Source organism: Triticum aestivum, chromosome 1B (assembly GCF_018294505.1).
Source record: "Triticum aestivum cultivar Chinese Spring chromosome 1B, IWGSC CS RefSeq v2.1, whole genome shotgun sequence".
Taxonomy (NCBI): Eukaryota; Viridiplantae; Streptophyta; class Magnoliopsida; order Poales; family Poaceae; genus Triticum; species Triticum aestivum.
The window spans coordinates 542,560,085-542,572,896 of record NC_057795.1 but is presented as its reverse complement, the minus strand read 5'-3'; positions in this window follow the sequence as shown (position 1 = coordinate 542,572,896).

The following is a 12,812-nucleotide window of genomic DNA, read 5'->3' as shown; positions in this document are numbered from 1 at the left end:
ATAATCAAGCTTTACATGGCATTTTTGAATATGTGGAGGAAAGAGGCAAGGAAAAAGTGGAGAAGTGGGCTCTCAGGCCCCTACCAATGCTCCACCTTGTATAGGTGCTAAGGTTGCCATGTAGGCACAAAGTCTGATGTGGCAAGGTAATTAAGAGGAGAGAGATGAGTGTGGTGACCCCAGGAAGAAACAATGCCAAGCGCAAGAACCTAGGCAAAACACTTAAATTGGAAGGATTCCACCAATGCATGAAGAACTTTAGTTGCAAAATCATTAAATGAAGGATACTTAGCACCAACAAGTTAAGCACCTATGCATTGGGGGCTTTAGTTGCTAAAGTTTTTAATGTGCTTAGTACCTCATGTAAGCACCAATGCATTGGAACTAGCCTCATGCAAGAGCCAGCCTCGACTACATGGTGGAGCATTGGGAGAGGCACTTGTATGGATGTGGTCAGGAATCGGGAGACTCACGTCGGTCGTAGCGCCGTAGTTAAAATGATAATGGCAAGTCAAATCACGGGGCCCCACCTGCCCAACAGTAACTCGCTGTCAAATCACACAGCCCTACGTTTGCAGCAGCCTACTCCCTCATCTTCTCGCTTCTCTGTCGAACCAACTAGGCGGAACTACCCCGCCTACCGCGCGGGAAAATCCCCGCCTGGTTTATTGGTCCCCATTGTAATCTGTGTCAAATTTTGGCCATAAATTTAACTAATGGAATGTTTATGCATGCCATCAAAAATTATATCATTGAAAACTATGTTCAAATACGAATCCAACAATATAACTTTTGTTGACATGCACTAACATTCTATCAGTTAAATCTTTGGTCAAAATTTATCACAAATTACAATGGGGACTAATAAACCAGGACGGAGGTAGTATGATAGTAAACATTATTAATATCATTGCGTGCAACGAACTGACCACTGCATGTCATGTTTGATAGTCTCAAGTCATTAAAAGCATACAAGCCCCACATCTCTTATTGGTTGATTCCTCTATTTATGTCAAAAAATAAGAAACAACGTGAGAGTTAATGCACCGTGCCTATGTGTTTACTATTTGGTTTTCATAAGAGGACTTACTCACCTAGACGGAGGGAGTATTTGATTTGACAGCGGGCGGCGCAGTTCCCGATACGGCTTTAATGCATACGAGGGAGGGAGTAGCGGTTCCCGAAATGTTGAACGGCCAATGCATCCTCCTTCAATTAATGCATGAGGGAAGTAATGGGAGGAGGTCCATGAAAAGTTGGCTGCACGATGTGAATGCAATGCAGTTTGCCCTCATTGCCCTCATATAAAGGCGTCCCTCCATTCCAATGCCTCTACCACATCGTACGCACCTAAGCATTTTCCTAAGCACCTACACTAAGTGCAAAAGAGCTCACTTCAGACCCATGGTGGCGATGCGCGTGAGCGGCCAGCGGCTGTGCCAGATGGTCCATGATGTCGTCCAGCGGCATGGCGCCGAGGATCGTCTCCAGACGGTGTTGGAGACCGGCTGGTGGATGGCCGCCGTCGACGCCAACTACGACTCTCAGTTGGACCAGATGATCATTGCCACCAAAAACATGTTCACCGTCCTCAAGAAGCTCGCGGACGACATCCCTGTACTCCTCTAGCCCGCGCGCCCGGGCTCCTCATTGCCTGCCACCCTAATCGGCCTCCATGGCCGGAACCTCTTTCAAGCGCTGGTGGCCCTGGGATTGCCCGCCGACGCCACAAAGAATGTCCACCTGGAGGTCACGCTTGCGGCGAGGCGCCTCGCCCTGCAAGAATTCGTCGACCTACACATCCACGTGTACGAGAAAATCGTGTACATAGGTATCTACAATGCCAGTGAGGACGCTACGATTTTGGCCTTCCTCAACCAGCTGGAAGCCTTGGATGCCTTTGCTAAGAAGCACCACGACCTCGCCACAAAAGCTGCCGCTCCTTAGCTGCCGGTCGGTGGCCCGGTGCACTAAGTTGAGGAGGAGGAGGTCGTATGTTCATGGATCCATCTTTCTTCTTGCCTTCTGTAAGCACCACTACGATCGCATCATCGTGGCCTTAATTCTTATTGTGTTGTTGCATTCTCATTCCAGTCAATACCGACATGTGCAATCCCTTTGCTTAATTATATGCATCACTGTAACTAGTACTCCATCCGTCAATTTATAAGTTGTGCTTACCTTTTCCATCAACTTCATGCAACGCGCGGGCATCTTGCTAGAAACACTAGAACATGTCGGACCGCGTGTGACCAAACCGACGATGCGCCAACCTAGTACTACGTACCCTGCTTATCTGGCGAAAATAGCCCCTCCCTAGCGTTTCCAATCGTTATTTCTATCTATCGATTGTGCCAAGGAGCGGAACCAAATGTTACAATTTATCCATGTTTCTCTACTCCTACTTTTTTCTCTACTCTTATAAAAAACAGAGTTGGTGATGATGGTGTGCCCGTGATCCTGCAATATAGGTCGTCCGATTTATATCTGACAGATAGGAAGGAAACCATGGCAATTTTGCAAAAAGATACCCACACCCCTCTCCACATTTGCAAATAAGGCCTTCCCTTATTCATCCTTTTCTCCCACATTTGATGTTCCATGCAATGCATGGGCATCTTTGCTAGTCCTTATAAAAGACTTAGTTGGTGATGGTGGTGTGTCTGTCATCCATCATTTCTAACCATTAGATCTGCATTCTAACGGATGTGAGGTAAGTTGTGGCATTTTTGCAACAATACCCACTTCTCTGGTCCAATTTTCAGAAAACCCCTTATTATCTTGAAAGCAACCACATCCCTCCCTCACCTCATCAAAACAGCCTGAGAAATATATTTTGAGTGAAAAGTACTCCCTCCGTTCCTAAATATTTGTCTTTCTAGAGATTTCAGTAAGTGACTACATATGGAGCAAAATGAGTGAATCTACACTTCAAAATATGTCTATATAATCCGTATGTGACAGTCCATTTGAAATCTCTAAAAAGACAAATATTTAGGTACGTAGGGAGTAAAATATTAGGAGTATATCAAAACAAGAGTGATTTCTTTCAAGTTTGTGAACAAGTACTACTATTCTACTACTTTGGATCCGTTTCAACGCACAGGCACATTGCTAGTAAAAGGAGAAGGCCTGCCGCGTTCGCGTTGCACCCCCACACGCCCGGGAATCGAAAGTACTCCATGGCCCGTCCGGCACGACACATAGCTTAGGGAAGGCATGTTGCCTAGCATTTTCACTTTCATGTGGGACCGCTGTTGAGCAAACCGACTATTGGCAAACCGCACCCCGCTCGCCGTCGGGTTGGAAAACAGAAACAAGGGGAAGATCTAGCTATAGCACGGAAGCCAAGAAATTTGGTGTCAGATGGGGCTCGTTGATAGAGTAGGAGCATTCCATACTAGTACTACTCCTACTAGTACCAAGTTTGTACTCCTAATACTATATTACTAGTACTACCACTATACAACTAGTAGGTACGTGCACAGCACAACATCGTAGGAACAAAAAATGGGAAGATCTTGTTTTGGGTGATTTTTTTTTCAGTCAACGTAGTATGAATAATATGATGTGGGGGCACCCATGAAGCTTATGTGGCTTGGTTGCATGGCTACGAAAGGTTATAGAAAAAATAGATAATGTGTTTAAAGTGCACTCCACTAAATAGATATACTTTGGATCCATTGCAACAGACCGACACATCTATATCTATACCCCCTATATAGTGTGTGAAAAACTTTGAAAGTTGATCATTGGATGAAGCCAATCCGACGGTACAAAGATGGCAAATCCGAGCACTACTGGTCGTTGGATATCATCCACCAGATTCTGCCACATGTATAATCTAGAAGACTCCATGGTTGAACTTAATTCATGACTAACTTTGCCATAACTAAGCTTAGGCAAAGTTATTAGTTCTTCAAAATGAGAGCCACAAGTTGGCAAGCCTAAGGGAATCTTGCCACATTTTTTGTGTGTATGTCATGTGGGGCCTTAGTGTGGCTTGCCTAAGGTGTGGCTTGAACCAAACACTCACCTAAGTTAGTCAAACTTGTCTAACCTTACGTGTGGCAATCTTTGGCAATCTTAGTGGTTGTTTGGTTCCTAGCCACACCTTGACACACTTTGCTACACCTAACCTTAGGCAAGTTTGACCAAGTTAGGTAGGTGTTTGGTTCTAGCCACACCTAAGGCAAAGATTTTTTTTAAGTGAGCCCCACATGTCATAGACACAAAAATAACTGTGTGGCAAGATTCCCTTAGGCAAACCAAAGTGTGGCTAACAAAGCAACTCAACTAAGGCAAGTGTGGCAAGTGTGGCAAAAATCATGTGGCGATATATGGCAAAGATAGTCACAATTCAAACAGCCCTACTAACCAAACAACGCCTAACCTTAGGCAAGTTTGGCAACATTGTATGATAAAGTGTGGCATTGCTAGGCCTAAAACCAAACAACCCCTATGTCTGCCGCAAAAAATGTGGCTAACAAAATGGGCACCACAAGTGTGGCAAGATTTGGCAAGAAGTTGAGTCCATGACATGTGGACCATGTAGCTAGAAAAGTGTGGCAAGCCACAAGTGTAGCAATGAACCAAACACATGCCTAAGATATTGTGGCACGCCTAAGCTTAGGCTTGACAACCTTAGGCTGCAAATCAAACATCTATATATCTATACCCCTATATAGTGTGTGAATAACTTTGAAAGTTGGTCGTTGGATGAAGCCAATCCGACGTTACAAAGATGGCAAATCCGAGCACTACTTGCCGTTGGATATGATCTACATTCCACCAGATTTTGCCACATGTAGAATCTACAAAACTCCACATGTAGAAGCATAATGCACAAACCACCAGAATCTCATGCATGCAATGCACGTGTACCTTACTAGTACTAGTTGGTAGTATAGTAAGAAACAAATTCCGGTTTTGGCACGAGCTCGTACTGCGGGAGCACCACAAGGCCTGCTACAGGAATTACATTTCCCTCTCGGGCCGACGAGACCGAATTTTAGTGGCTTAGTGCCTGGCCTATGAGTCAATGGCATGCAGACCTTAAATGCAGCTAGCCCACATGCCATTCTCATGGTGGTGGCATGGTTCGCGACTCACTCGTTCGAGATGAACCGGCCAGTGGTGGCGTGGCCCTGGCAAGGGTGCCACAGCTGGGCGACGGGGCGTTACGAGGCATAGATGTGGAGACCGCTTTTCCGGGTATTAATTTCCAGAAAATGGCCCTTGTGCTCACCAGCCCCAGGATTACTGTTAGCTGATGAGGCACCGACTTGATACAGAAATTCCAAGCAAAATGCAAAAATATGTAGTACAAGACCATTCTGGCCTGTGAGTACAACAAATGGTTTCTAGTGGTTGATGGTGGAAGCGGGTTGTGAATCATCAGCGTCTATGGGACTCCATTTCCCACAGGAACAGCTGACTAGGTTAGCTCATATCTTCGCGAGGCTGCTATCACCGTTGCTTAGGTTCCGGGGCTGTCATCACGGTCGCTCCTCTCCGCGCAAGGGACAAGCCAGTGAGTACTTTGAATGTACTCGCAAACATTATGAACATGGGTATAATATAACAACGATGTTCTGAAATATTTTATGTTCATGACGTCAGTCACAAAAGATAATAAAAGCTCTGATGCATGCAAGCAGGTTATTTATGAATATGCAATAACATATTAATAATAAAATGCACCAATCGGGTGTCTGAAGCGACACCTCGAAAGGTTAGTAAACAAAGAGAAATGCCTCAGTCGGGCATCTGAGCGACACCACATAAAGGGCTTATAAAATAAATAACAAGCATGCCACAGTCGGGCGTCTGAGCGACACCGCATAAAGGGCTTATAATGTAAATGAACAACAAGGATGCCACACTCGGGTGTCTCAGCAACACCACATAAAGGGCGTATAATGTAAATAAATGACAAGCATGCCACAGTCGGGTGTCTCAGCGACACCACATAAAGGGCTTATAATGTAAATAAATGACAAGCATGCCACAGTCGGGCGTTTCAGCGACACCACATAAAGGGCTTATAATGTAAATAAATGAAAAGCATGCCACAGTCGGGCGTCTCAGCGACACCACATAAAGGGCTTATAAATAATCACAATCATAGTGAATATCCAGGAGGTAAAACCATCCCAGGGATATTCGAATATGCCAAAAAAATAACGGGTTAGTCCACAACAAAATAATAATCATGTCATCACAAGTCTCAAGTCGTGATCCCAGTTCTGGTTTAACAGTTTCTCCTCCGAAGACCGACACTAAGACCGACACTTGACCCATCCCAGACTGTAATCCTTAACCATGGACACGGCTATTCCAATAGTTTAATTTCTGCAGAGGGTGTACTCTTTACCCACGAGTAACGGATTCCTTTAGTCCATCGGGACTAATTCCGTCTATGGCCTTTTAGTTGAAAACACACCTAACTTGCACACACCAGCTTAACTTACCGGTGTCTGGAATCACCCACGACGCCTGTCAAGCAAAACTCTAAGTGGGGAGGCTACAACCTCGCGTAGCATGGGATCAAATTTATATCGTGCGCTCTAAGGGGTGGCCTCCCCTCTCGGTCTCAACCGGAAACACCCATGCCCCCGGACCAGGTGGCCTGCCTACCAGCTACAGCCGGTATCTTCCACCATGGCCTCTCTGTACGGTGTGTGCTAGAAAGGGGTTGACGACTTACTGAACCATACTCTACTTGTTGTAGAGACAAGTGGTAGTACGAAACAAGTTTGGGGGTTACTGGAACAAGACTCGATCTATGGTCGACTCAGGAGGTTTTTAAGTATTCCCTGCATGATTAGTATAACGAATATATTTCATCCAACAGACAAAATCACCACTCATCATACCCCTCATGCCATGCCGGACACACTCGTCTCGACGAGGAACTAGGGACAAGCTCGGGTCTACCCAAGATAGAGACTTTCCCGTTTTCCTTTCGGTTGGCACGAAAGGCATACGAGGATGATCACTATCACAAGCATGTCCATTTCCAACAGCAAGGAAATTTCCAATAAGCATTCATACAAATGATCATGTCACCACATAAAATAACGAGTTCCAAGTAATGAGGTGGTGTCATAATCGTGTCAAATGATGCATGCAAAATATTATGACAGGGTTCAGAATGCTTGCCTTCAATGTGTGGAAAGGCAGGGTGCACTCCAAAACTTTTGAAAGTTTGCTTCTCTCTCTCCAAAGTCCTATTTTAAATAAATTTGAATTAACACACAAATTCAAAACAGCACAAAAAGTTGTTTTGAAAAAATTTCAAATAAATCTTAAAATAAGCTAGATTAAATTTGAGAGAGGTAGGAAAAAGAATCATTTCTTTTGGAGTTATAATTAAAAAGTTATAGACAGTCAAAGTTGTGGTCACAATCTGTTTTTAAAAAAAAAACAGAATAAAAAGAAAACGATTCGAACTGACCACGTCGAAGGCGTATTCTAAAAATATGTTTCCACTTATGCCTGCATGGATCGGCACTAGGTCACTGACAGTGGACCCGCCTGGCCCACTGGTCAGGTTTGACCAGTCCACGCGCGCGTTGCCTTTTCCGACCGAACAGAGGTGGAGCTCTGACGATGCTCGCTGGCGAATGGTGGCACCGTTTGGCAAACGGAGGCCATCCGCGGGTTCAGGGGATCGAGACGGTCACTCCGGTGGTCGATACGGTCTCTGGGGTGGACGGAGCTGCCGGCGGCGAGCTTCGCAGCGAACGGTGGTTGTCGGGCAAAGTGATATTTCTCCCGCAGTGAGTCCCGATCAAAATCGAGCAGGGGGATGGATTCACGAGGGGGAGAGGAAGCTCCTGGTAAAGAGAGTGGATAGGGGGAGGCTCTGGTGGCACCGGAATGGCCGGGGCAGTGGCGGTGGCTGCGGTTGCCGGAGATGGGGAAGAAGACCTCCCCGGGTCGATTGGCTGCCACGGGAGAACTAGGGGAGTGTTCTGAGGCTACCTGTGGAATGGGACGTGCTCGGGGCCTCTTCTTACAGTGCAACGAGGTCGGTTTGCGGCGGCCGTGGATAAGTTTGCCGGCGAACCGCCTCTCTGTAGCGGCAGGGCGTCGTGGCGGCGACGAGAGCTAGAGGACACGCGAGAGGATGAGGCTGAGCTGTCCTAGGGGCAGGTGGCGAGCGGGAGAGGCTTGGGCGGCACCGACCTACCAGAGACGCGCTGCGGACGCCAGCGTGCCGCCAAGGGCTCTGACAGCGGTGCTACAGGGCACCAGGGCTGCTTGGCGTGATGCGGTGAGAGGGGAGTGTGTGGCGCGGCTCTGTGGTGTGGGCAAAACCAGGGGCGCGACGTGGCGGCTCGAGCGCGGCACGTGCAAAACGCGTGCTCTGCTCGCGCTCTGGGCGTGCACGACACTCGTTCGACGAAATGCCGAGGCGTGCTAGAGGTCTCGGGTGAGGCTGGGAATTAGTAGACCTAGGTTAGGGGTAGCTAGGAGTTTATTGGACAAGGTAGTTAGGCAAGGGAAGCAAGTTCATAGTGCAAACTAAAACTCATGTCAAAATTGGTCATGCCCATAAGGTGTTTGACAGAATGCCACATGCACCTAGGCATTTCTTGGAATGGTCAAATCTTCTAGAGTGGGGTCTCTTTAGATGCAAGAGAGGGTGGCGGGGTTAGTTTGCCAAATGAAGAAACTTGCTAGTGCAAGTTTTGCAAAACTCCAATTATGGACAGAAGGTAAATGGCATCATTACATGAACCAAAAATGTTCCAAAGGGTGCATGCTCCTGGACTTAGGGGTTTTGCAGGGTTGACTAGAAGCAGGAGAAAGCACAAGGTCACTAGAGCAAAAATAAATAGGGTTGCAGTAGAAAACACAAGGCTGGGCCAGAATGAAAAAGAGGTTGATACACTCAATTTTTCCTAAGAACATCACTAGGTTTTTGCATAAAGTTGGATGGCATGCTACCACTGACATCCCGTAATTTAGGTAGAAGTTTTAAAGAAATATTTAAATAGGTTGTAGTGCAAAACTGTTCTCTGGACCAGACTTGAAAACTTGGTGTAGAACTCAAAATATCCAAGGAATGAAATATATTTTTGCATAAAAGTGTTTTAAAAACATCACATGACATCTCCAATTTTTGGTGGAATTTTTAAATAAATTTATCAAATGGTTGTAGTGCAAAAGAGGCCCTGAAGCTTAGAAAAATCATTTTTCAAGAAATAAAGCATCAGGGAAAAATTATGCAAATAATTCCACTGATAAAGAATTGTTTTATTTGAGAGGGAAAAATAAGTCCAACAATGATTGAAAAGATTTCACTTGGGGTAAAACTCCATAATAATAAAGAAAAGAGTGGTTCTGAAATCAGAAGGAAATACAGAAAATAAATGTTTTAGTTTCTAGGCAAAATTTTAATTAATAAAACAAGGTTAAAATTTTGGTGTGTCACAACACTACCCCCCTAAGAAAAAAAATCTCATCCTCGAGATTTGCTAAGAGCTGTTTTGAAAAACAAATACTCCACGGTTACGTGTTTTTGCAAGAAGTGTATGTGTTCGAGCAGTTGTGAGTCTGCTGCCGTGGTGCTGTGTGAAATAAAATAATCCATGTCGTGAGAAGATATACGATGCAGCAACTCGGGGAAAAGAAATCCCACTACAGGATTTTTTGCGAGGGAACAATAGTAATATATTAGAGTCAAACCGCAACAGAACTACTCATATTAATAGAAACTAAAAGATTTACTCGCCGCGCAAACTCGGGGTACAATGCATAAGTTACAACACATAAGTAAAAGTTGCAAGAATAAACATAGCAGCGACGTCTATAATGCAAATGGTAACTGGACGGGGTCCCGAGAAAATGTCTCTGGTACTGGGACGCACTCCTCTTCTATCGGGGAAAGTGGATTGATCAGCCGATGAATGTGTCTCTCCTGGTCGGGCCTCAGTGGTCTGCCGATGGCAATCTGAGGATTCAAATCAGCGAGACTCTGGAGCTAACCCATTACTCGCTGGGTCAAACGTTCTTGAGTGATGACGTACTGGACCAGGTTGGCCAGTACTGGGTCTCTCTCAATCCGTTCACCGAGAAAAGATGTTACTTCTCCAGGTGCTGCACGGCTCGGGAAGCTATAATACCCTCGTTCGCTGGCATAGGGTACCCCGAATCGTAGGCGAGCGAGTGCTTCGTAAGCATCAGCTTCTATGGCCATATGTGGGGTCGGCATAGATTTCCCCACGAAGGAGACCTCCGTTGGGTCTTGGTTGGAGTCTACAGGAGGAATGTGTACTGCTGCCCAATATTTCGAGGTGGAAGTTGTGATTCTCGATTTGAACAGCTCGTACTGGGGTGGCTAGGTAGAACCCATGGTACTGCAGGTAAAGTCCCACAATATTTTGACAAAACTACCCGGGGTTGCATCTGGGGTTCTTAGATAAATACTAGGGCTTGGCATGGTAGGAAAAAGGTTGTGAGGGTGGTGCACAAGGTGAGGGTGCTTGGCAAGGTCACAAGGTGGCCTTTTTATAGCACTGGAGCTGGGTCATTTTACCGTGGTGAAAGGTAATAAATTTGCCAGCTTAGCTGCAAGGGTCGAGGTCAAAGCCACAGATACATACCTCACTAAAGTGACGTATCACTGTGGGGGTTGTCGGGGTTGGTTGTTGGCAGTTGTGCCTGGAAAAATATGCAACTGCGTGCTGACATAATTATGCAAGGTTACTAGTAAAACAGAGGCACAACAACCGGCTGCGTTAATCTACAAGGTCACATGATTACAAAGCGAGGATACACACTGACTCGGCACTACTTGGTGACTTAGTCTACCTCATTAATGTCCACGCGAGCTTGCCTTGAGGACGTCAAGGCTTCTCCACAGGTCTCACCGTCGGGGTTAGCTGGAGGTGGTTGAGGAACTGCAGGGTCGGGGTAGCGATGATGACGATCGCGGGGATTGTTGGCCACAATCCCGTTGTAGTGTGCTCCCAAAAGGCGACGAAGCACTTCTGTGGTCATCAAAGCATCTTGGTTGATGGTTGGGGCTGATCTCAAGGTCTCGATTGGTTGTCCGAACAACATGACTGGGCTGCCGGCGTCGGGCTCGTAATCTCCTCTCGCTGGGACTTGACGAACTAGTTCTCCACGAGCTGCGATCAGATCAATGGTGATTTAATCGAATAGTGCCTCTAGTGCACCTACATAGCGCACTAGGTGCAATAATGCAGGATCCGTCTCGTGATCTCCGTTGGCAAGTTGGGGTGGTCTACCATACCTTTCACGCCTGGGGTAGTAGTGGAACGAGCGACAGTTAACTCTGGGCGACAACTGCCGGAGTTGAGCTATAGCCTCTCGAGCAGCTAGCTGGATGGCTTGTGGCTCGAAGGAAGTTGTCCTTCCGGTGAACCTGTAGGGGCGTTCTAGAGATAGACCCCTACCGTAAATGTGCACAGTGGCCCAGAATTGACAGCTCTCACCGCTCATGGACCCTTGGTACACAACATATTCTGGGGGCTCTTCTAACGCATAGGCACGACGGGTGAGGTTTGCGAGTATGGTCACAAAACCTCCAAGGTTGGTTGCTGTGGTTTCATTGTGCACGACGGGGCCCATTATGGCTCGGTTTGGGGTAGAGGCTGTGATGTGTTGGGTTGAGGCTAGCGTGCCCTTTTCATAGAAAAAGGGAACGGTGTCTTCCTTCGCACGCTTGCGAATGAGACATTATAGGCATCGGTCACTGGCGCGTGATCGACAGGCTAGGTTGATAGGTTGGGCACTGACTGTCAAAAGTGTCGGAGTCACTATGTGGCTATCTTGCACGAGAAGCTTGGCTGGGTTTTGGTTAAGGTCAAGTGGTTTGGCTTACCTAGGTTTTTCGACCTGGCTAAGATAGGATTAGCCAATGGTCAGCCTGGCTCTGATACCAAGTTTGTGGCAACCGCTTTTCTGGGTATTAATTTCCAGAAAATGGCCATTGTGCTCACCAGCCCCAGGATTACTGATGGCTGATGAGGCACCGACTTGATACGGAAATTCCAAGCAAAATGCAAAAATATGTAGTACAAGACCATTCTGGCCTATGAGTACAACAAATGGTTTCTAGTGGTTGATGGTGGAAGCGGGTTGTGAATCATCAGCGTCTATGGGACTCCATTTCCCACAGGAACAGCTGACCAGGTTAACTCCTATCTTTGCGAGGCTGCTATCAGCGTCGCTTAGGTTCCGGGGCTGTCATCACGGTCGCTCCTCTCCGCGCAAGAAATCTGGCCAAGACAATAGCCAGGGACAAGCCAGTGAGTACTTTGAATGTACTCGCAAACATTATGAACACGGGTATAACATAACAACGATGTTCTAAAATATTTTATGTTCATGGCGTCAGTCACAAAAGATAATAAAAGCTCTGATGCGTGCAAGCAGGTTATTTATGAATATGCAATAACATATTAATAATAAAATGCACCGATCGGGTGTCTGAAGCGACACCTCGAAAGGTTAGTAAACAAAGAGAAATGCCTCAGTCGGGCGTCTGAGCGACACCACATAAAGGGATTATAAAATAAATAACAAGCATGCCAGAGTCGAGCGTCTGAGCGACACCGCATAAAGGGATTATAATGTAAATGAACAACAAGGATGCCACAGTCAGGCGTCTCAGCGACACCACATAAAGGGCGTATAATGTAAATAAATGACAAGCATGCCACAGTCGGGCGTCTCAGCGACACCACATAAAGGGCTTATAATGTAAATAAATGACAAGCATGCCACAGTCGGGCGTCTCAGCGACACCACATAAAGGGCTTATAATGTAAATA